Source organism: Aotus nancymaae, unplaced genomic scaffold (genome assembly GCF_030222135.1).
Source record: "Aotus nancymaae isolate 86718 unplaced genomic scaffold, 86718_ANA_hifiasm-v0.15.2.pri h1tg000014l, whole genome shotgun sequence".
NCBI classification, from domain to species: domain Eukaryota; kingdom Metazoa; phylum Chordata; class Mammalia; order Primates; family Aotidae; genus Aotus; species Aotus nancymaae.
Window position 1 is genome coordinate 71,025,383 of NW_026988425.1, and position 20,966 is coordinate 71,046,348.

At 44.4% G+C, this 20,966-nt stretch overlaps 1 pseudogene; it reads right to left on the reverse strand.

Annotated features, from left to right (window-relative positions):
* Nucleotides 1-207: 207 nt before the first annotated feature.
* LOC105723841 (small ribosomal subunit protein eS1-like) lies at nt 208-1,019 on the reverse strand (annotated as a pseudogene).
* Between the last annotated feature and the right edge of the window lie 19,947 nt (nt 1,020-20,966).

Below are 20,966 nucleotides of genomic sequence, written 5' to 3' on the forward strand. Positions count from 1 at the left end.
AATGTCTTGACAAACAAATGATTCAGGTTAGCTAAGTATCAACTGAGGTATGCTGTGAAAACCAGAGGCCTCTAGCTGTTGTAGGGTAGAATGTGGTTAAAATCGGTCCCAGGATCTGATTGTAAGGGTGACAGAGCTGCAAAGGACAGTTAACTCACGGCTTCAACAGACCTTTTTTTTTTTCTTTTAACAAATAGGACTTTTTATTTGCCACTATTGTAAGTCTGAACTTTAAACAGATTCTTGGACTGGTGGTTCATATCCATCAGCTCGTTCAACTTTAGCACCTGTCTCATCTGCAGTGGCTTTTCCAGAACTACTGCCTTCACCATGAAGCTCCGTGGGTTTTCCCAATTCAAACTTGGGCTTCTTCAGCATTTTCACTTTTCTAACGAAGACATCATGGAGAGGATAAATAGATGAGCAAGCCTTTTCTGTGTCTTTTCAATGCTGTCTGGAATCAATTTATTGACCACTTCTTTCAAGTCATTTGTCTGCACCTCTCAGTCATGATTTCCATCATCTTATGGATTTGGCAGACCTGCTAGTACTGAGCATAAGACATCTTCTGTATCTGATTGTTGTGTTTTTTAGTGAAACCAACGCAGAACAGACGAAGCAAGTAAGTAACCATTGGTAGTGTCGACACTGACATGAGCTTCATTGTCTGCCATTTTTTGACCATGGAGCATATTTTGTCATGGATAAGATTCATGCCATGGAAGTTGGTCAGGCAGTTTTTGCCCAAACGTCTTTAGTAATCAGCTTAAATTTTGTAAATCCAACTTCATTATTCTGCAAATCAGCAAGACTCATTTCAAACATATGACCCTTGAGGCCATCAGATGCCGTTTTGGTTCCTTGGATCCTGATGACTAGCGTCTTTCCAGTATTTCTTCTATTGAACACAGCAGGTGCTTTCACCTGACACCAATTTTTCTTAGAAAACGGATCAAGCACTTTCTTCCAGGCTCCCTTTTGGCTGCCTTTGTAAGGTGCTTATTCTTGCCAACCACCATGCTGCTGCTCAGACAGCCGAAAGGGTGGAAATGCCAACAAGTCTTTTATGGTAAAAGTTAGGTCTCTGATAGAAAAAGAAAGACTCTGAGATTTGATTTAGGCATATTTGGATGCACAAACCTGAGACGCAAACTCTCAGGCTTCTCTGAATTCTGTCCTCTTGCAGACTAGAGCAGATGCCCTTTGCCTGGGAACCCTGCCAAAGCCTCACCTGATTTGTACTCTTCAAGATGACCCTGCCTCCTTTTATTATCTTCAGACCAATAATGAAGATTATGTCTCAGCACAGTCTGAACCGAGAAACACAGCTCCCCGCTCCAACAGTAAATATGTAACATACCAGAGACATTGCCAGGCTTGGTTAATGTGTTCCAGTAGCAACCAAGGATCACATGGGAGTGTGAATCTTAAAGGAATAAGATTGTGTGTGTGTGTGTATGGGGGGTAGCAAGTGTGTATTGGTGGCAAGAGCAGAATATAAGTAAGACAGGATGGAGGGCAATTTATTGATATAGGAGCCCTCTCTCATGACTTGAAGTTTAACAGCAGGGAAAGGACACTCAGAGTCTGTCCTAATAGACAGCTAGAATAGCTCCTTAAAGTTTCTACTAACAATGGCACCAAAGGAATGAGGTGAAAATGCTGAAATTCCCTCAGCATAGTATTCATGAAGGGTTCAGAAAGCTCAGATATGTGGGAATGTTAGAGTAGAAATATGCAAAACCATAGGAGCCCCCAATGTACTCTATTCCTCAGGAAGGCGGAAAGAATATTCCCTTCGGTAGGGTCACAAGGATACAGGTGAGGGAGGCACTGACATCTCTGAGAAGTCTGATGATGGCCATCTTTGCTAGAAACCAGGGTTGCCAGCAGGAGATGCTGTCATGGAAATAGGCTCCCTGTGGGAATCATACAAATATACTTGAAAATATAATTAGGAACAAGTAACAGTTAAAGCCCCTGCTCATAAGACATGGAGAAAACAGGAGAGACTCCTGGAGAATTATCTTTCAACACTTGCCTGAAAAACCGAAACCAAGCAAATAAAAAACACTTTTGTGATAAACCTATTTTTGTTTTAAATACTCCACAGAGATCTTTCTGTAGGTCTTTTCTGGGGATGAAGATGTGACTCTGCTGGTTATAAGTCATTACTAAGTTGGGGTTGCTAGCACAGGAGTTTTTCTTCTCTATAGAGTGAGCCTAGTGCCAGCGAGGACCAGGATGATGTGATATTTGCAAGATTCCTTGCATCCAATGCCTTTGCCATGTCACTCTATAGATGCTCTCACTAAAGTGATGGTCAGTTTCTCTACTCTTCAAATCTAGGCTTTGGCAAATGGGATGTTAACAACAGCTCCCAAACAGAGGATCACAAAGTGCTTGCATGATCCCACTTCCTCTTATGTTCCTCTAGCATGCCATGAGAACATGCCTGGGCCAGTCTGCTGAAGGAGCTGAGCTGAGTCATCCTGGTCACCCTGCTGACAGCCAGCTGACTCTTAGCAGTGAGAGGCACCCCCACAAAGCTGCCCCGATGACCACCCCAGACACACGAGCAAAAGAAATGTTTACCAAGACGTGTCACTGAGGCTTTGTGGTATTTTATTATGTAGGATTATTAAGGAAAGAGCTATCTGATAGATACCATGAGGCAGATATGTAGGAATGAAAATGACTTTGAACAGGAAGAAGACATGATTGCGATCAGGAGTGTTGACCTTCTCTTTTCTGCGGTTGCACAGTTGGAACCTGGAGAGAAGGAAGAATACCAGTGGTGGAGCTGAACAATAAGAACACCACCACCTCATAACCAGTAAGGTAATGGTCTCATCTAACAAATCCCTCTAACACATGCGCATGAAGTGCCTGGCTGGGCAGGGAGGGGTATGCTGCTGCGTGTAGCTGCCTTCTTGGCCTCCTGCCCTCACCAGCTCCCTGTTCCCCATCTTCCTTCCTATGCAATCTCAATTCAACAAATATTTACTGAAGCCCCATGCTGCCCGCTGTCCTACTGAGATGGGAGAAAACCTGTTTCAAGAGAAGTTCTGGTACAGTTCCTGCCCCTGGCACCAGCTCTTGCTGAAGAGACATTTACACACACGTAGGAGGGCACTGAACTTGGAGTCTGGTGATCCAGATTCACGTCCCAGCTTGGCCACTCACAAGCCTTGGGCCCACAAAGAAATCCTATCTTCTGCCCACACCTGTCTTCTCATTTGTGAAACAACGATAATCATCCCTGGCTCACACATGTGGGAAGGGATTTATGAGGATGGAAAAACACCATAGGAGTCAGGAAGGATTCCCAAGGGACAGGGGTGGGTGCCACCAAAAGCAGGCACTAAAATAGCCAGAGGACATTTAACTCCTGGCTCTTCAAGGGGGAGACAGTGTGGATGCTCACCTAGGGTGTGGAATCACAGAGCTGGAGGGAGCCTAAAATAAGCCTTGCTCCACAGGGGAGAGGGAGACCCAGGTCTGATGGTGCCTGGCTGCTCCTGCTGGAATTAGACTGCCACGGACTTGGTAACTGACCCAGCCTGAGGGATGTTTCCTTTGCAGCTCTTGGAAGCTTCTACAAGTAGCACAGCCCATTCCCTGCCACCCACCAACTCCAAGCACAGACTTAGCTCAATGTAGAATGCCAGAGGGACACAAGTATGGCCCTTTGCCTCAGGCTGTTCCTACCTGGGGTGTAACTGCAGGAGCCTGAGGCTTCTTGGGATTTTGGTTGCCTCCCAGAGCTCAAAAACAGTTACTCATGGAGCCAAATGCCCATGTGAACAGAGCATCAATCCACTTTGAAATTAGATTTGGGCCAGCTGTAGTGGCTCACACCTGCAGTCCCAGCACTCTGGGAGGCTGAGGTGGGAGGATTGCTTGAGGCCAGGAGTTCAAGACCAGCCTGGGCAACATAGTGAGACTGTCTCTACAAAAAATTTAAAAAAATTAGTTGGCCATGGTGGTGCACACCTGTCGTCCTAGCTACCTGGGAGGCTGAGATTGAAGTGAGCTGAGATTGGGCCACTGAACTCTAGCCTGGGCAACAGAGCAAGATCCTGTCTCAAAAACAAACAAAACAAAATGAACAAAAAAGCAAACAAAAGGAACAAACGAAAAACCAAAACAGATTTGGTGTCCAGGGCTCTAATCTTGGAGAGACTATGCTGGGAAAAATCTGTAGTCTCATCTATGACCTGAGGGACGACTGTGCTGATAGGCAGGGGATGGGTGGTGTAGAACCCAGAAAACAGGGACCGGGAAGTAAGACAAGGCCAGCTTTATCCAGAGCCATGCTAGGCAGGGAGAACTTCACTCGAGGGCATTCCGGGGGCCACAGGCTCCTCCAAGCCTGGATGAGACCCCTCAGGTTGGCCCTGAGTTGATGAAATCCCCTTGCTTCCTTCCCTCTTCATGGTGGAAAATGTACACTGTCCCCCCGGATTTGCTACTTTTGGCCACATGAGAAGTGCTTCATCAGGTTCTTCCTGACCTAGAAACTCCACACCCTGTGGGTGTCTTGTGGCAGGATGCCCGGCCCCTCTCCAGGACGCTCTGCTGAGATTCCACACTCAACAAACAAACAGCTTCCAGGAATTAATTCAGCCTCAGCACCCCACTTCCCATCTGGAGAGGAGATCCCCTCCTTGGAGGCACAGTTTGCTGTTGCCCTAAGTGACACAATTATTCCTAGGAAGGGTTTGGAGAGGCAGCATTTGACAAGGGGTGGGGCTTAGAAACCCAGGCGGGGCAGAAAACTCTAAGGCCCAGCAGAACTGCTCAGATGTGTGACTGGAGTCACACTGTAGCAGAGCAGATCGTGACCCCTCCCCAGGCCCTGGTGGACACGGAAAGGATTGGGGAAGGCCACATTTCCTGTAAATACCATTTGTATGGACAGGAGCAAGAGACAACAGTCATCTGGTAGTCACAGTTACAGGGACTCAGCCCTAGGTTTTTATCCACTCAGACTGGGGACCGAGAAGAGGGTGCCCTTTCCCCCTCTAGCACAAAGATGCCTTCGGGCTCACAGCAGCCCCCCTGAGACCTGACCTTGGTCAGGCCTCTCCACTGGCAGTACCAGATCTTTCTCCAGCTCTGCGGGGTGCTTTCTCACAGTTTCTTAACAGAGCCGCGGCAGCTAAGCAGACACTTGTTTGGAAATCCTCATTGCAGCTCCTCTTGGGTCCCACTGAGAGCCCTTTGGCAAAGCTCAAGAGCCTGCCCACATCATCAGTGTTGAGCCAGGCCTCGCCCTGTGTATAAACAGGAAATCTTTAAGTTCTAACGTGCACCTTCTTCAAGCAATAAAAGCTCTTAACAAGCTCTGCAGCAAAAGACATTGACCCAGAAAAGCAAACTTCCACAGAGGGGAGGCTGCATTAATGGAGTCGACCAGTCATTAGTGCCAACCCCATGACTTTAATGATTTGCACAGATGACCTGGACGGGAGGAGTAAAAGCGGGACTTGCAAAGAGTTGCAGAGTGTGGAAATTGGGAAGTGTAGTCCACAAGTAGGACATGCCAAGCAATTATCAAGAAGGGAACAAAAGCAAAAAGAAAGAATCACAGGAAAGCTCTAGAAGAGCTAAAAGAAACTAAGTTTTGAAAGAAAAAGTGAGTGAAAGAAAAGAAAAACAAATAACAAAAGAAAAATGTGTTCGTATGTCACAGGGGAGAATGGCCTTCCTGCAGATCAGAAGCCAATGGGATTATGATAAGCAGGTGATTTCCCAGGGCCGGCACCCAGCACACAGCTGCAGGGCAAAGGTAAACAGGATGCTGGGGGACTGGAGGATGATACCATTTCATAGGAAGCGCTGTTATTCCTATGTAATAGTTACATACAAATCTCATTTAGGGTCACTGCCTTATTTTCTTGAAAAAAACTGGCAAGTTTTTAGCCTCTTCCCATAAAAGGAATCATCAAATGCCTCCTCCCTTTCAAAAGTCACATCTGTCACATTTGAAAAGTAACCACAAAAAAAAAAAGAGAAAAATTAATGCCCATATAGAAAAAATACCTTTCTGGTTTTGACATAGGGAGTCCCATTCTCTCTAATGCCAGATTTTCTATATGATAATAAATTAGAGACCTTGGGAAGAATATTCACTTTTTTAGGTCACAATAAAAATAGCTACAATCAAAGCAGTGGTTACTCTTATTTGTTCATACATTTTAGAGACAGGGTGCCAATTCCAAAATAATAACACAGGGAAGAATTTATACAACATTTACCATGAACAATATTCTCTTTTCTTTTCCACCCCCACAACCCTGACTCAAGACTATTCTCCACAGTTTATGTACATTAACTCTTTTAATCCCAACACTAATTGCATAAGGTAGCTACTACCATTTCCTTTTTACAGATGTGGAAAACACAGCAGAGAGAGGTTGAGCAACCTGCTCGAGATACACAACTAGTAAGTGGTGAGGCTCAGATTTGAACCCAGCTAATCTGGTGCCACGGTCCGAGCTTTTCAACAGTAAACTATGCTGCTAGCGAGAACACCCCAAACCACACAGAAGAAATTATGTCTAAAACTAGAGTATTGACTTTAAATGAATATTTGTGTTAAGTATTGGGTCACAAGCTAGGCTACAGACATGGGGTCCCACTTAAAGTTACTTTCATAGGGTCCCAAATATTTTATCACAAAGCCAAAAGAGTCAGTCATTCCAACTTTTATTTTTTCTAAAGTTGTCTTCCTTCTAGAGGTGAGAGGGATCCCCAGTATATATTTCCTTCTCGGAACAAGAGAGTCACTGCTATGTGGTTTTTTGTTTTTTTTTTTTTTTTTCTTTTTTTGAGATAGGGTCTTGCTCTGTCACCCTGGCTGGATTACAGTGGCATGAACATGGCTCACTGCCACTTTGACCTACTGGGTCAAAGGATCCTCCTGCCCCAGCCTCCTGTAGAGCTGGGACCATGGGTGTATGGCCTCCATGCCTGGCTAGTTTTTGGCTTTGTTTTTTGTAGAAACAGGGTCTCCCTACATTGCCCAGGCTGGTCTCAAACTCCTAGGCTCAAGCAGTCCTCCCATCTTGGCTTCCCAAAGTGCTGAGATTACAGGTATGAGCCACCGCACCTGAGTAATGTTTCACTTTGAAATCAGTTGTTTCTGCAAGAACTATAAAGGAGCCATCATTATAAAAGACTAAATTGGAGTTTGGGGAAGAAAAAAAAACCCTAAATTATAAAATTATAATCCTGAGCCATAAGTTAAATCCTTCCATTGCTCCCCTTCTTGCTTTGGTTTTGAAATATTTATTTCATTCGTATCAAAGAGCACTCTCCAGACCAAAGGCTGTCGCTGCCAGTGGGTCGGGCATATTCCTAACCCCGTCTCATACGACTCCTCAGTGCCTTCGGTCTCTGGGAGACCCCATCCCATTCCAGGGCCCATCTGGAAACACATGTCTCAAGTCAGCCAGTTTTAAAATTGGTTTAGTGTGACCGTTTTCACCCCATAACTTTAAACCCTGCAATGAGATGGAAAACACTATGTTTGTATGATTTCTATCACATTAGAAACAAACTTTGATGACCACCTGGCCAACAGAGTTAAGAAAAGCAGAATTTATAGTTTTGAAAACATTAAGATGCTTAAGAATCAGAAATCTAGGCCGGTGCGGTGGTTCATGCCTATAATCCCAGCACTTTGGGAGGCCGAGGCAGGCAGATCACCTGGGGTTAGGAGTTCAAGACCAGGCTGGCCAACATGGAGAAACCCCATCTCTAATAAAAATACAAAAATTCGCTGGGCGTGGTGGCTCATGCCTGTAGAGCATGAGCTGAGGCTGAGGCGCGAGAATCACTTGAACCTGGGAGGCGAGGGTCGCAGTAAGCTGAGATTGTGCCACTGCACTCCAGCCTGGGTGACAGAGCAAGACTGTCTCAAAAAAAAAAAGAAAAGAAAAAAGATATTTAAGAATAAGAAATCTTATTTTATGCATTAAATAATCACTGGTCACAAAATAAAATTCAGAGTTATTATTTCCCTAAGTCCTGTAACTCTAACCTAAGTTCTCAAGATGATAGTTTTGACATGTGTGGATGTCTTTATCAGTCCTGTAGATCTCTCAAACATCTGAAAAGCAGTTTTAACGGAATGTGATTACGTGTTAAGAAGCAGTGTTTAACTTCTCCAGAAATTTTGTCCTAATGCTCTTAGTCTCAGGCCCTCTCTGCAACACCCTTTCCAATCCTTTAGTGGAAATGAATTTCTATCGGTGGTTACGTTCAGCTTTTTCAAACTATACAGATACTAATAAAGATCTGCTGCTTGCTTATTTAAATGACATAATTAAGCCATTTTAAAGTATCTTTGTGGACCAGGCACCAGGTTTTTTTTTCCCCCACCTCCATACACTTAGAGGAAAGAGGAACGGCTAATTCCAAGGAAACAACATGGTGAGCAGTTCTATGATGCACATTTGCAAACAGCATTTTTCTGAATGAACTTAAGTAACTTTGTTCTTCAGTAAAATGGAGCAGATAGGTAAATCACTGTAGAAAATCAATTTCTAAATGATTTCTTAAAAATAAAATTTTAGGCCAGGCGCCGTGGCTCATTCCTGTAATCCCAGCACTTTGGTAGGCCAAGATGGGTGGATAACCTGAGGTCAAGAGTTTGAGATCAGCCTGGCTAAGTACACCATTGGCCGGATGCGGTGGCTCATGTCTGTAATCCCAGCACTCTGAGAGGCCGAGGTGGGTGGATCACCTGAGGTCAGGATTTTGAGACCAGCCTGGCCAACATGGTGAAATCCCATCTATACTAAACATACAAAATTAGTTAGGCATGGTGGCACATGCCTGTAATTCCAGCTACTCAGGAGGCTGAGGCAGGAGAATTGCTTGAACCCAGAAGGCGGAGTTTGCAGTGAGCTGAGATCGTGCCATTGCACTCTAGCCTGGATTAAAAAAGCGAAACTACACCTCAAAAAAATAACAATAAGAAGAAAAATAAATTTCTAGCCCAGGTTGGCTCATGCCTGTAATTCCAACACTTTGGGAGGTCAAGGTGGGAGGACTGCTTGAGCCCAAGAACTCGAGGCTGCTGTGAGCTATGGTCATGCCACTCTGCCCTGGGGCGACAGAGTGAGACACTGTTTCAAAAAAAAAGTTTCAGTCAATTTACATTTTATATATTAATTGTAGAAAACATTAAAATATAAGAAAACATTAAAATCACTTACAACCTCACCTCATAGAAAAAGAATTAACATTTTGTTTCACTCTTGTCGTATATATACATGAATTTTAAAAATCTGTTTTGTACCCCTGATTTCTGCTCAGGTTTGTCCCTTTCTCCGATGATCAGGGCTTGGTACGTGGCTCAGGGTGCTCACCCCAGTTGTCATCTTCTCTCTGGATAAGCTAATTCCTTACAGGATGCTCAGGCTCTCATTCAAACTTCTGGTAGACAACCCCCAGCAGTTTCAGAAAAGCCCAGGCATTTCTGAACTTTATTTTGTATGTATGTATGTATGTATTTTGAGACAGAGTCTCACTGTGTCACCCAGGCTGGAGTGCAGTAGTACGGTCTCGGCTCACTGCAACTTCCATCTCCCAGGTCCAAGCAATTCTCATGACTCAGGCTTTCAAGTAGTTGGGATTATAAGCATGCGCCATCACACCTAGCTAATTTTTTGTATTTTTATTAGAGATGCGTTTCACCATGTTGGCCAGGCTAGTCTCAAACTCCTGACCTCAGATGATCTGCCTGCCTCAGCCTCCCAAAGTGCTGGGATTACAGACATGAGCCACCATGCCTGGCTGTGAACGTTAGCTTGGACTCAATCTGGGCTATCCTCCCATGCCCTGGTCCCCAATATTCTTTGTGAAGAAGAGTAACAGAAACATGGCAGCTGCATTCTAATACTGGAAGGATGATCACGGAGTAGAAGGGACACAGAGGTTCTCTGTAGCTCTAGTGGACAAAACAGGGACCAGTGGAAAGTATAACAGCTTATTTCTGAAGCAGAGAGCTCTCTACCCTTGGCGATATTCATTTGTGGGGATGGCTGTGGGATGGAGCATGGAAAGCAGGCAGTCAGTGACCGTGTCCTTGTCAGAAGGTTCTATGACCATATGTATTTCCAGGGTTGACTCTATCTCTATTGCATGATTTATGGGTGGCCTGAACATTCTTTTTTTTTTTTTTTTTTTTTTTTGAGTAGAGTCTTGCTCTGTTGCCCAGGTTGCAGTGCAATGGCACAATTTTGGCTCACTGCAACCTCTGCCTCCCAGGTTCAGGTGATTCTCCTGCTGTAGCCTCCCAAGTAGCTAGGACTATAGGCGAGCGCCATCTCGCCCAACTGATTTTTGTATTTTTAGTAGAGATAGGGTTTCACCATGTTGGCCAGGCTGGTCTCGAACTCCTGACCTCAGGTGATCCACCCACCTCGGCCTCTTAGAGTGCTGGGATTACAGACATGAGCCACCATGCCCGGCCAATGGTGTACTGAACATTCTACCTCCATATCAACAGTCTTGATCATGGCTATAGCCACAGGGCCCACAACAGGGCCTGGCACATTGGAGGCACTCAGGAAATGTTTGTTGCAATGAATGAGTGAATGAATGAACCTGGCTGCAATGGCTGCTCCTTTACTCTCCACTTCTGAGACTATGGACCAGCAGATATGCTGGACTTTGTCCAGGGCTTGGTGGGAAGTGCTGAGAACTGCTGGCTTCTTATTTCACAGAATTATCCACTTTCTGTTGTTTCTTGGGAGGGCCCTTGGTCTGAGCTTTCACACAATGGTATGTAGAATGAACTGGGAGACAGCCAATTTAGGCTTTTTCATCTACCAAACAAACCAAATCCATAACATTTGATTTGATGGATGGAATCCCCAGTGGATGATTTCACTCCGTCCTTTAAACAATGGAATGAAACCACTGGCCTCCTGCAGGCTTTCTCTCCTGGGAAGTGAGAGAGGAGTGGAGGTCTGGAACGGGGAGATGAGTGTTAAAGGATGGAAAAGACACAAGATTACTTTAAACTGGAAAATACCCTTTTCAGGGAACATGTGCTACATATAACCCTAACTTACAATACAGACACCTAAAATCAAGTCTTGCTATATTTTTGTGGCAAAAGGAAATGACTTAAAAAAAAATAAACAAACAAAAAGTCGACCAGGCGCGGTGGCTCATGCCTGTCATCTAGCACTTCGGGAGGCCAAGGTGGGTGGAACATCTGAGGTTAGAAGTTTGAGACTGGCCTGGCTAACCCCATCTCTAATAAAAATTCAAAAATTAGCTGGGTGTGGTGGCACATGCCTGTAGTCCCAGCTACTCGGGAGGCTGAGGCAGGAGAATCACTTGAACCTGGGAAGTGGAGGTTGCAGTGAGCCGAGATCACGTCACTGCACTCCAGCCTGGGCAACACAGCGAGACTCTTTATCAAAAAAAAAAGAAAAAAAAAAAAAAACTCAGCTGGGTGCAGTGGCTCAGGCCTGTAATTCCAGCACTTTGGGAGACTGAAGTGAGTGGATCACTTGGGGTCAGGAGGTCAAGACCAGACTGGCCAACATGGTGAAACCCTGTCTCTACCAAAAATATAAAAAATTAGCCAAGTGTGGTGGCAGGCTCCAGTAATCCCAGATACTCTGGAGGCTGAAGCAGGAGACTTGCCTGAACCCATGAGGCGGAGGTTGCAGTGAGCTGAGAGCATGCCATTGTACTCCAGCCTGGGCAACAGAGCGAGACTCCGTCTCAAAAACAAAAACAAAACTCTACAAAATGGCATTTTAGGACTTTATAATATTAATATTTTGGCTGCTTTAATGAATATGAGTAGCCGTTCTGTAAGCAGAGACTATCTCACATAGAGTAGATTTGAAGCCATTGCTTTAGAAGATGCTACGCCTGAACTGATTGTACACCTGAGGACTGAAGCTGAAACCACCAGCTAGAAGTGAATGCTTTTTGCTTTGTCACGTGCAAGTGGACTATGCCTGGGAATCTCCCCAGAGCTGAGGTCAGCAAAGGCTGCATTCTGAAAGACTAGGAAGGGCTGGCGAGACGTCTCACTGGTGAACCAGGTAATAGAAAATGCCTCTCCCACCCTGCACAAGAATGCCACGCATCAGCCACAGCGCTCCCTTTTCTTTTCTACCGGTGTGGTTTACAGAAATTGGACAGTATCAATGGACTCTTTCTCTGGGCTTTTAGGGGAAACACATTGTATCTTGAGGCATTTCATCTGTAGAACCTGCACTTAGAACAAAGAAAAACTTCTGCATGCTAGGTAAACAAAAGATGCCCAGTGTCCCTTCCCCATATTGGCAGCTGCCATGACACACAGTTTGGCCTCAGCCCACTCGACCACAGGTGAATTTGACCATATCCATAAATACTCACAACCCACCAACTACAGTTAATAGACATAGCACTTTTTTTTTTTGAGATGGAGCCTCACTCTGTCGCCCAGGCTGAAGTGCAATGGCATGATCTCAGCTCACCGCAACATCCACCGCCTGGGTTTAAGCGATTCTCCCACCTCAGCCTTCCGAGTAGCTGGGATTACAGGCATGCACCACCACACCCAGCTAATTTTGTATTTTAAGTAGAGATGGGGTTTCTCCATGTTGGCCAGGCTGGTCTTGAGCTCCCGACCTCAGGTGATCCGCCTGCCTCGGCCTCCCAAAGTGCTGGGATTACAGGCATGAGCCACCATGCCTAGCCAAGACAGTACTTTCTAGATGTAAAATGTCAATTATTAATATGAGTGTTTATTGTCTAGCAATAAAGTTATGCCTATCATCAGAGTATCCAGGATCCAGAAGGAATGGCACAGGGCTGTCATTTTGAATCTGGTTGTTATAAAAGCCCAAAGCTAGACAGGCGAGAGGAGTGTAAGTGGCATGGCTTTAGCCTGGTACTCTCAGGGCCTTATCTGCTGTCAGCCAGGCAGGAGTCTGTGGCTTGAATTCTACCTCCCCAACTTCCACCTCACCCCCAGAACTACACTACACTGCCATCAGTCTTACACACCACCCCCTCTGTCCAGTAACTGCAGTCGCCTCCAACCAGGCTGTGCCTACCAGCCTTTCTTTTACCCTTCATGATATTTCCAAGTGAAGGGACTAAATTAAAATGGAAAGCAAGTCTTGTGATTTTTCTGAGGCTACGTAAACTATCTGCCTCATTCTAGTGAGCTGTGCAGGGGTTTAACCTCCATTTTAACAAGGTTGTGATATACTAACCCTCACCCCATCACCCCACAATTCTCTTCTCTCACTCTGGACTAAATACTTTTCTTTGTTCCCCCAAAGGAAACTTACTCTGTAAAGATTTCTGAAAAACAAATTTTTTAATGGAAAATATGCCAGGGCAGAAGTGGAGGAGGTGGTGGGGCAGGCTGGGAGGGAGGGGGATGGAGGCCCACAGGCTTCACATCACACAGAACCTCCTTTAGAAAAGCTCCCTAGACGTATCTCTCCCCACCCCCACCCTCCATCTCCCCAATTCTTCTGAAAGCTCCCTTTGCATCAACATTCTAACCTTTCCCTTCATCCCAAACTCCAGATCCCGACCACCTCACCCCTTCTTCTCTCATGCAAAGTAAGTTAGTTCTTGCGCCTGCAGAGACAAGATGACTTTGTGGGCTATAAACAAGAGCTCTCCCAGCTTCCAGGAGACCCCTGGTGGAAGAATTTTAATTACCTGATCATTTTCCTGGGTTTTTAATTTTTTTTTTTTTTTTTTTGATTACCTACACAAACTCATCCAGAGAAATCATACGTGGCCTCCCTGGAGGTCCCCCTTGCCAAGCTGAGCCCACAACTTTGATGGTGGCAGCTTCTCATTATGCCACACTGATTTCTGAAATGAGCTCGAGTCCACAAATGGATCCCCACTGACCCCAGGCAATACAACCCCCAGTTCAGATTCAAAGCTTTTGGGGACTCCACCCAGGGCTGGCTTCTGGGTATGCAGCCTTTGTGGTAGCACAGGCCCCATGGTTAGAATGGTCCTCTGTTATTGCCATTTTTTTGATTTTTATGAGTACATATTAGTTATATATATTTATGGAGTCTATGAGTTATTTTGATACAGGTATACAATGCATAATTACAACAGGGTAAATGGGGTTTCCCTCACCTCAAGCATTTATCATTTCTTTGCTACAAACATTCCGATTATACTCTTTCAGTTATTTTTAAATGTGCTATAAATTATTGTTGACTATGGTCACCCTGTTATGCTATGAAATACCAGATCTTATTCTATTTAACTGTATTTATGCACCATTAAGTTTCTCCACTTGCCCTCCCCTCCCCACTGCCCTCCCCAGCCTCTGGTAACCATCATTCTATTCTCTATCTCCATGAGCTCAATTAGTTTAGTTTTTAGTTCCCACAAATGAGTGAGAGCACACAGTTTGTCTTTCTGTGGCTGGCTTATTTCACTTGACATAATGACTTCCAGTTCCATCCACACTGTTGCAAATGACAGGATCTCATTCTTTTCTGTGGCTGAGTAGCACTCCATTGCGTATCTGTACCACATTTACTTTATCCATTCATCTGTTGATGGACACTTAGGTGGCTTCCAAACCTTGTTTATTGTGAACGGTACTACCGTAAACACAGGAGTGCAGATAGCTCTTTGATACATGGATTTCCTTCCTTTGGGGTATATACATGCTGCTGCCATCTTGAAATTCTTAATAATTTTGAAGAGGTGGCCCTATATTTTCAGTGCAACTGGCCCTGAAATTATTATGTAGCCAGTCCTGTCCACATATGGCCATCCTAGAAAATTTCTCTTTCTTCAAAGCAGTTTCTCCATAGCTCCCCACCAGCCTTAACCTCCAGGCTCATCTGCCTTGGTCAGCCAGGCCCCACTCGCTACAGGGTACTGGGCCTGGGTACAGATGGTGGGGACTTTTTCTCTAACAAAGCCACAGAAACCAGGGTCTCTGAGGAGGAGGTGAGGGGAAGGAGGCAGGGAGGCTTGAAAGAGGCCTCCCTGCAGTTATCCATCTCACCACATGCCAATTCTAGAGATTCCCTCAGTAGAGAGAATTCCTTTCCAACTGTTCTGAAAATAAGAATATTCCTGAGAGGGTCAGCACCCTCCAGGATTGGTCTCCATCATGCTGTGAACACATCCGTAAGCTGTTGCAAGCTGATTGGTCATGGAGATCCTGGTACAGTGGGAAATCTGAAGGAAGGAGAAGGATACTTTTGGCATTTGGAGGAGAGGAAACTCAGGAAGGAGAAATCTAGCTGAGGGGTGACAAAGTGGGCAGTAAGACAGGGGAAAGAGAATAGAGGGGAATTTCTTCACCATTTTGCTGGACTCTGAAGACAAAAGCCTTGATGGGTAAAAGGCCCTATATTAGCTTCTTGGGGCTTCCATAACAAATTCCTGCTAAGTGGGTGGCTTAAAGCAATAGAAATGTATTCCTACAGCAAGAAGTCTAAAGCACACACAGTGGCAGCAAAGTGGGAACCTTCTGGAGACTCCGAAGGCAGGCAACTTCCAAGCCTCTTCCCTGGCTTGTGGAGGCTGGCTGCCTGCCTGGCCAGCTGTACTGTTCCTCGGCTTGCAGACACGCACTGCAATCTCTGCCTCCGTGTGTGCCTCTGAGTGTCAGATCTCCCACTCCTTTTTCTTACAAGGACACCAGTCATGAATTTAGGGTTCATTCTAAATGCAAAATGAGTTCATCTCGAGAACCTTATCTTAATTATATCTGCGAAGACCCTATTTTCAAGTCAGGTCACATTCTCAGGGACGGGGCATATCTTTTGAGGACCTAAGTCAACTACGGGGTCTTTAGATTTTCCGTTTCCATTTGCTTTTTATTCAACTTGAACTTTTGAGCTTTGGATTTTCCCCTGATCGAAATTCCAAAATCCTGAGACCCATTATTAAAGAATAATATCAAAACCTCTGCAAATTCCAGGCAGCGTAAAAGCATGTCCTTCGAGAGACTCTGCGGGGTCTCCTAGCATCCCAGGAGAATGGGAGGAACAATAGCAACCTGCCTTTGATCTCTTCAGTAGGAAAGTTTCAATAAGAGCCAAGCCCTGTGCTTTAATATTGTTGTACATTAGTCAGAACACAGAAATGTGAGTGTTTACAATCTTGAGAGGAAAGTGGAAAAGTAGCAAGAATGTGGCTCTAGGAGATACTCATGAAAACAACTTGTTTGTTGAAAAATAGGGAAAAATCTAACATAATATTGGTGAATAAAACCTCTAAGGAATAAATCCCATTCATACTCCTTTCCCATGCTTTTAGGAAAACAGGGCAAATTATATAGAAATAGTTCTACAGATGAGCAAATGGAAGTTACATGTGATTCCTAATCATTAAAGGAAGACTCCATTATCTTGGGAGATTTGGCATTAATCTAAATTATTAATATAGGAAAATAACCATATTAAAATTAGCAGTTTTTTTCCCTCATTAATCTCCATCAATTTATTTCTCTTTAAGTATCACCATGGCTCAGATCAAGGTTCTAGAGTATTCTGCAGATTTGAGATGGAAACTTCTTCCTTTTAATGACAGGTTTCTTTCTATTTAGGATACCAGAGAACCTTTCATTTCCCTTTTTTATATTCAGAAAAATCTGAAACACCCCAGTGAGCTCGCTGATCCTAATCACATTTCATGACCAGTAATACCACCCTGCAATTAACTTAAGAAAAACAAAACCAGAAAGAATAGTTAACAAAATTATAAAAACAAATAAAGGGAAGAAGCCCTACCAGACAATACATCTGACGGCTACAATCCTTACAGCATTGTAGCACTATCACACAGAGACCTGCATACATGAATGAAATGGAATTACAAACCTTGACTTCAGGAACTTACATAATAAAGGCAACATTTCAAATCAACTAGATAGCCATCAAGAAAAAGGATATTTACACCCCTACCTCATACCTTAGAGTAAATTAATACTGAATACAGCAAAGGTAAAGATGTAAAAAACCCACATACATATACATGCGTGTGTTCATATGTGCACACAAGCACACACACGCAGAATGGAAGAAAACACGGGGAAAATGTTATAATTTCAGAGGGAGAGAGGCCTTTCCAAGTATGACAAAAAAGCGGGAAGACTAAAAGAGAAATTTAACTACACAAAAATAATTTTTTTGGCATGGAAAAATCACCATAAGCAAAGTTAAAAGGTAGATAATAAATGGGAAAAAATGTTTATAGCTCACATTGAAAACAGACTAACTTCCTTTCTCTCTTTCTGTCTCTCTACACACACACACACACACCCCTACAACACACACACACACTTCTTACAGAGAAAGATCTAAAAACCAATAGAAAAATGAGCAAAGGCTGTGGAGACAATTAGCTACAGAGGAAGCAAACTCTGAAAAAGATGCTCACCGCGTTCATAGGTTTTGATATATATAATATGATTCTGAAAGTACAATTCAATTATATTTCAAAAAGAAATTTATTTTTAAAAACAAACAAGGTCAGGCATGGTGGCCATGCCTGTAATCCCAGCACTTTGGGAGGCTGAGGAGGGTGGATCATGAGGTCAGGAGTTCAAGACCAGCCTGGCCAACACGGTGAAACCCCATCTCTGGCAAACATACAAAAAAGTAGCCGGGCATGGTGGCAAGCACCTGTAATCTCAGCTACTTGGGAGGCTGAGGCAGGAGAATCGCTTGAACGTGGGAGGCAGAGGTTACAGTGAGCCGAGATGCCACTATACTCCAGCCTGGGCAACAGAGTGAGACTCCATCTCACAAGTAAATAAATACAGTAAAAACAAACAAAGTGCCATGTTTAACACAGTAGATTGGAAAGGTGAAAAAAACTTGAGCATATATCCAGTTTGCTCTTTATAATAATGTGACTGACACTATTCCCACCAAGATGGAGTTCTCTCTCTGTGTGTTCCCTCCCCTTACACCTGGGTGGACTTGTTAACTCTTGCCACTGGATGGTGTGTGGAAGGGATACTATGTGACATCCAAGCAGGGCTTTGCATAAGGATGCCTCCTTCAATCACTTGCCCCAGGCATCTTTCTTGCCTTCCCCTAAACCTGGACACGCTTCTAAGTCTAGACCATAAAAAGGATCTAGCTTCTGCCTAGCACTCTTTCTGTCTCCCAGGTACTCTTTGGAGCCCTGAGCCCCCATGTAAGCTGTTTGGCTACCCTGAAGTCACCAGGTTGAAGAAACCATGTGGAGAGACCACAAAGAAATAGAAAGAGAGGCCGCGCGCAGTGGCTCATGCCTGTAATCCCAGCACCTTGGGAGGCCAAGGCGGGTGGATCACCTGAGGTCAGGAGTTCAAGACCAGCCTGACCAACATGGAGAAACCCTGTCTCTACTAAAAATACAAAATTAGTCAGGCGTGGTGGCACATGCCTATAATCCCAGCTACTCAGGAGGCTGAGGCAGGAGAATGGCTTGAACCTAGGAGGCGGAGGTTGTAGTGGGCAGAGATCGTGCCACTGCACTCCAGCCTAGGCAATAAGAATGAAACTCTGTCTCAGAAAAAAAAATAAAAGGAATAGAAAGAGATACCTGAGTGGTCCCAGTCATTCCATCACCTAGAATTTTGACTAGTGCACCAGAGGTGTAAGTCCTGTACCAGATATGTGAGGACATCTTCAAAATTATCCATCTGAAAAGCAACCTCCTGTGAGACTCCAAACCAGAACAGCCCAGTCAAGCTGCCCCAGCGTCTGAAAACTGTGAGAGATGAGAAATAATGATTGCTGTTTGAAGTCACTAAGATTTGGGGTGATTTGTTAGACAGCAATAGATAACTAATGCACATACCCACATAACTTGCTGCTGGTTAAGTGCTATATGCTCCTTGAAGATAAGTGATTTATTAACATCTAATCAAAATAACACATACAGAGAAGCCCTTGCTCCAGACATTCCGCTTTTAGAATTTTCTTGGGCTGGGCACAATGATTCATGCCTGTAATCCCAGCCCTTTGGGAGGCCAAGGCAGGTGGATCGCTTGACGTCAGGAGTTTAAGACCAGCCTGGCCAGCATGGAGAAACCTCATCTCTATGAAAAATTTTTTTAAAAAAGAAAGAATTTTCTTAACAAATGTACTCACACAAATGCCAAGTGACATATGTACAGTATTATTTATCATAGCACTATTTCAATAGAGATGCTTGGAAACAACCTAAAACACCATAAATATGGGCCTATTTTAGCAAATTATACAGTCAACAGATGATTGTACCATCTAAAAGAGAATGAGGGTCTTCTTTGCATGATGATATGAAAATAAATCTCCAAATTAATTTTTTTTTTTTTTTTTTGAGATGGAGTTTCGCTCGTTACCCATGCTGGAGTGCAATGGCGCGATCTCGACTCACTGCAACCTCCGCCTCCTGGGTTCAGGCAATTCTCCTGCCTCAGCCTCCTGAGTAGCTGGGATTACAGGCACGCGTCACCATGCCCAGCTAGTTTTTTGTATTAGTAGAGACGGGGTTTCACCATGTTGACCAGGATGGTCTCGATCTCTTGACCTCGTGATCCACCCGCCTCGGCCTCCCAAAGTGCTGGGATTAAAGGCTTGAGCCACCGCGCCCGGCCAATTTTTTTTTTTTTTTGAGACAGTCTCACTCTATGGTTAGGCTGGAGTGCAGTGGTGCTATCCTGGCTCACTGCAACTTCTGTTTTCCAGTTTCAAGCAATTCTCCTGCCTCAGCCTCCCAAGTAGCTGGGACTATAGGCATGCACCACCACGCCTGACTAATTTTTTATATTTTTAGTAGAGACAGGGTTTCACCATGTTAGCCAGGATGGTCTTGATCTCTTGACCTTGTATCCACCCTCCTCGGCCTCACAAAGCGCTGGGATTACAGGCATGAGCCACTGTGCCTGGCCCTCCAAAGCAATTTTAAAGCAAAACAACAAAAAAGAAAGGTGCTGGCCAAGTGTGGTAGCTCCCACCTATAATCCCAGCACTTTGGGAGGCCGAGGTGGGCGAATCACCCGAGGTCAGGAGTTCGAGACCAGCCTGGCCAATATGGTAAAACCCCATCTCTACTAAAAATACAAAAATTAGCTGGGCATGGTGGCACGTGCCTGTAATCCCAGCTACTCAGGAGGCTGAGGCAGGAGAATTGCTTGAACCCAGGAGACAGAGGTTGCAGTGAGCTGAGATCATGCCATTGCACTCCAGCCTGGGTGAGAGTGAGACTCTGTCTAAAAAAAAGTAAGGTGCAAGGCAGTGTGTAAAGTACAGTTGCAACTGTAAAAGAGAAGGAAGAAAAGAATTATTGTCCATAATTGCATTAATATGCATCGATTATTTTAGTAGTTACACAAAGAACTTTCTATATCCATTGCCTGGGGAAGAGAACAGACTAACTGAATAAGAGATCAGAGCAGGAGGGTAGAGTTCCACTGTGTGCCTTTAGTACCTCTTAATGTTAGGCCAGGTGGATGTATTACCTAATCAAAAATAAATCAAATTTACTTTAAAAAATAAATTTCTGGCTGGGAGTGGTGGCTCACGCCTGTAATCCCAGCACTTTGGGAGGCCAAGGTGGGCGGATCACAGTGTCAGGAGTTCAAGATCAGCCTGGCCAACATGGTGAAACCCCGTCTCTATTAAAAATACAAAAATTAGCTGGGCCTGGTGGCAGGCGCCTGTAATGCCAGTTACTTGGGAGGCATGAGAATTGCTTGAACCTGGGAAGTGGAGGTTGCAGTGAGCTGAGACCGCACCATTGCACTCCAGCCTGGGCGACAGAGCAAGACTCCGTCTCAAAAAATGAAAAAATAAATAAATAAAAATAATTAAATAATAAAGTCAAACAGCAGGCCAAAAAATAAATAAATAAATTTCTATCAATTGTTTATGGTTTTACTTAATACTGGACTTTTAGGTATTAGGGCTGGATCATCAATCTGAGGTACATACCATACAGACAAGAGA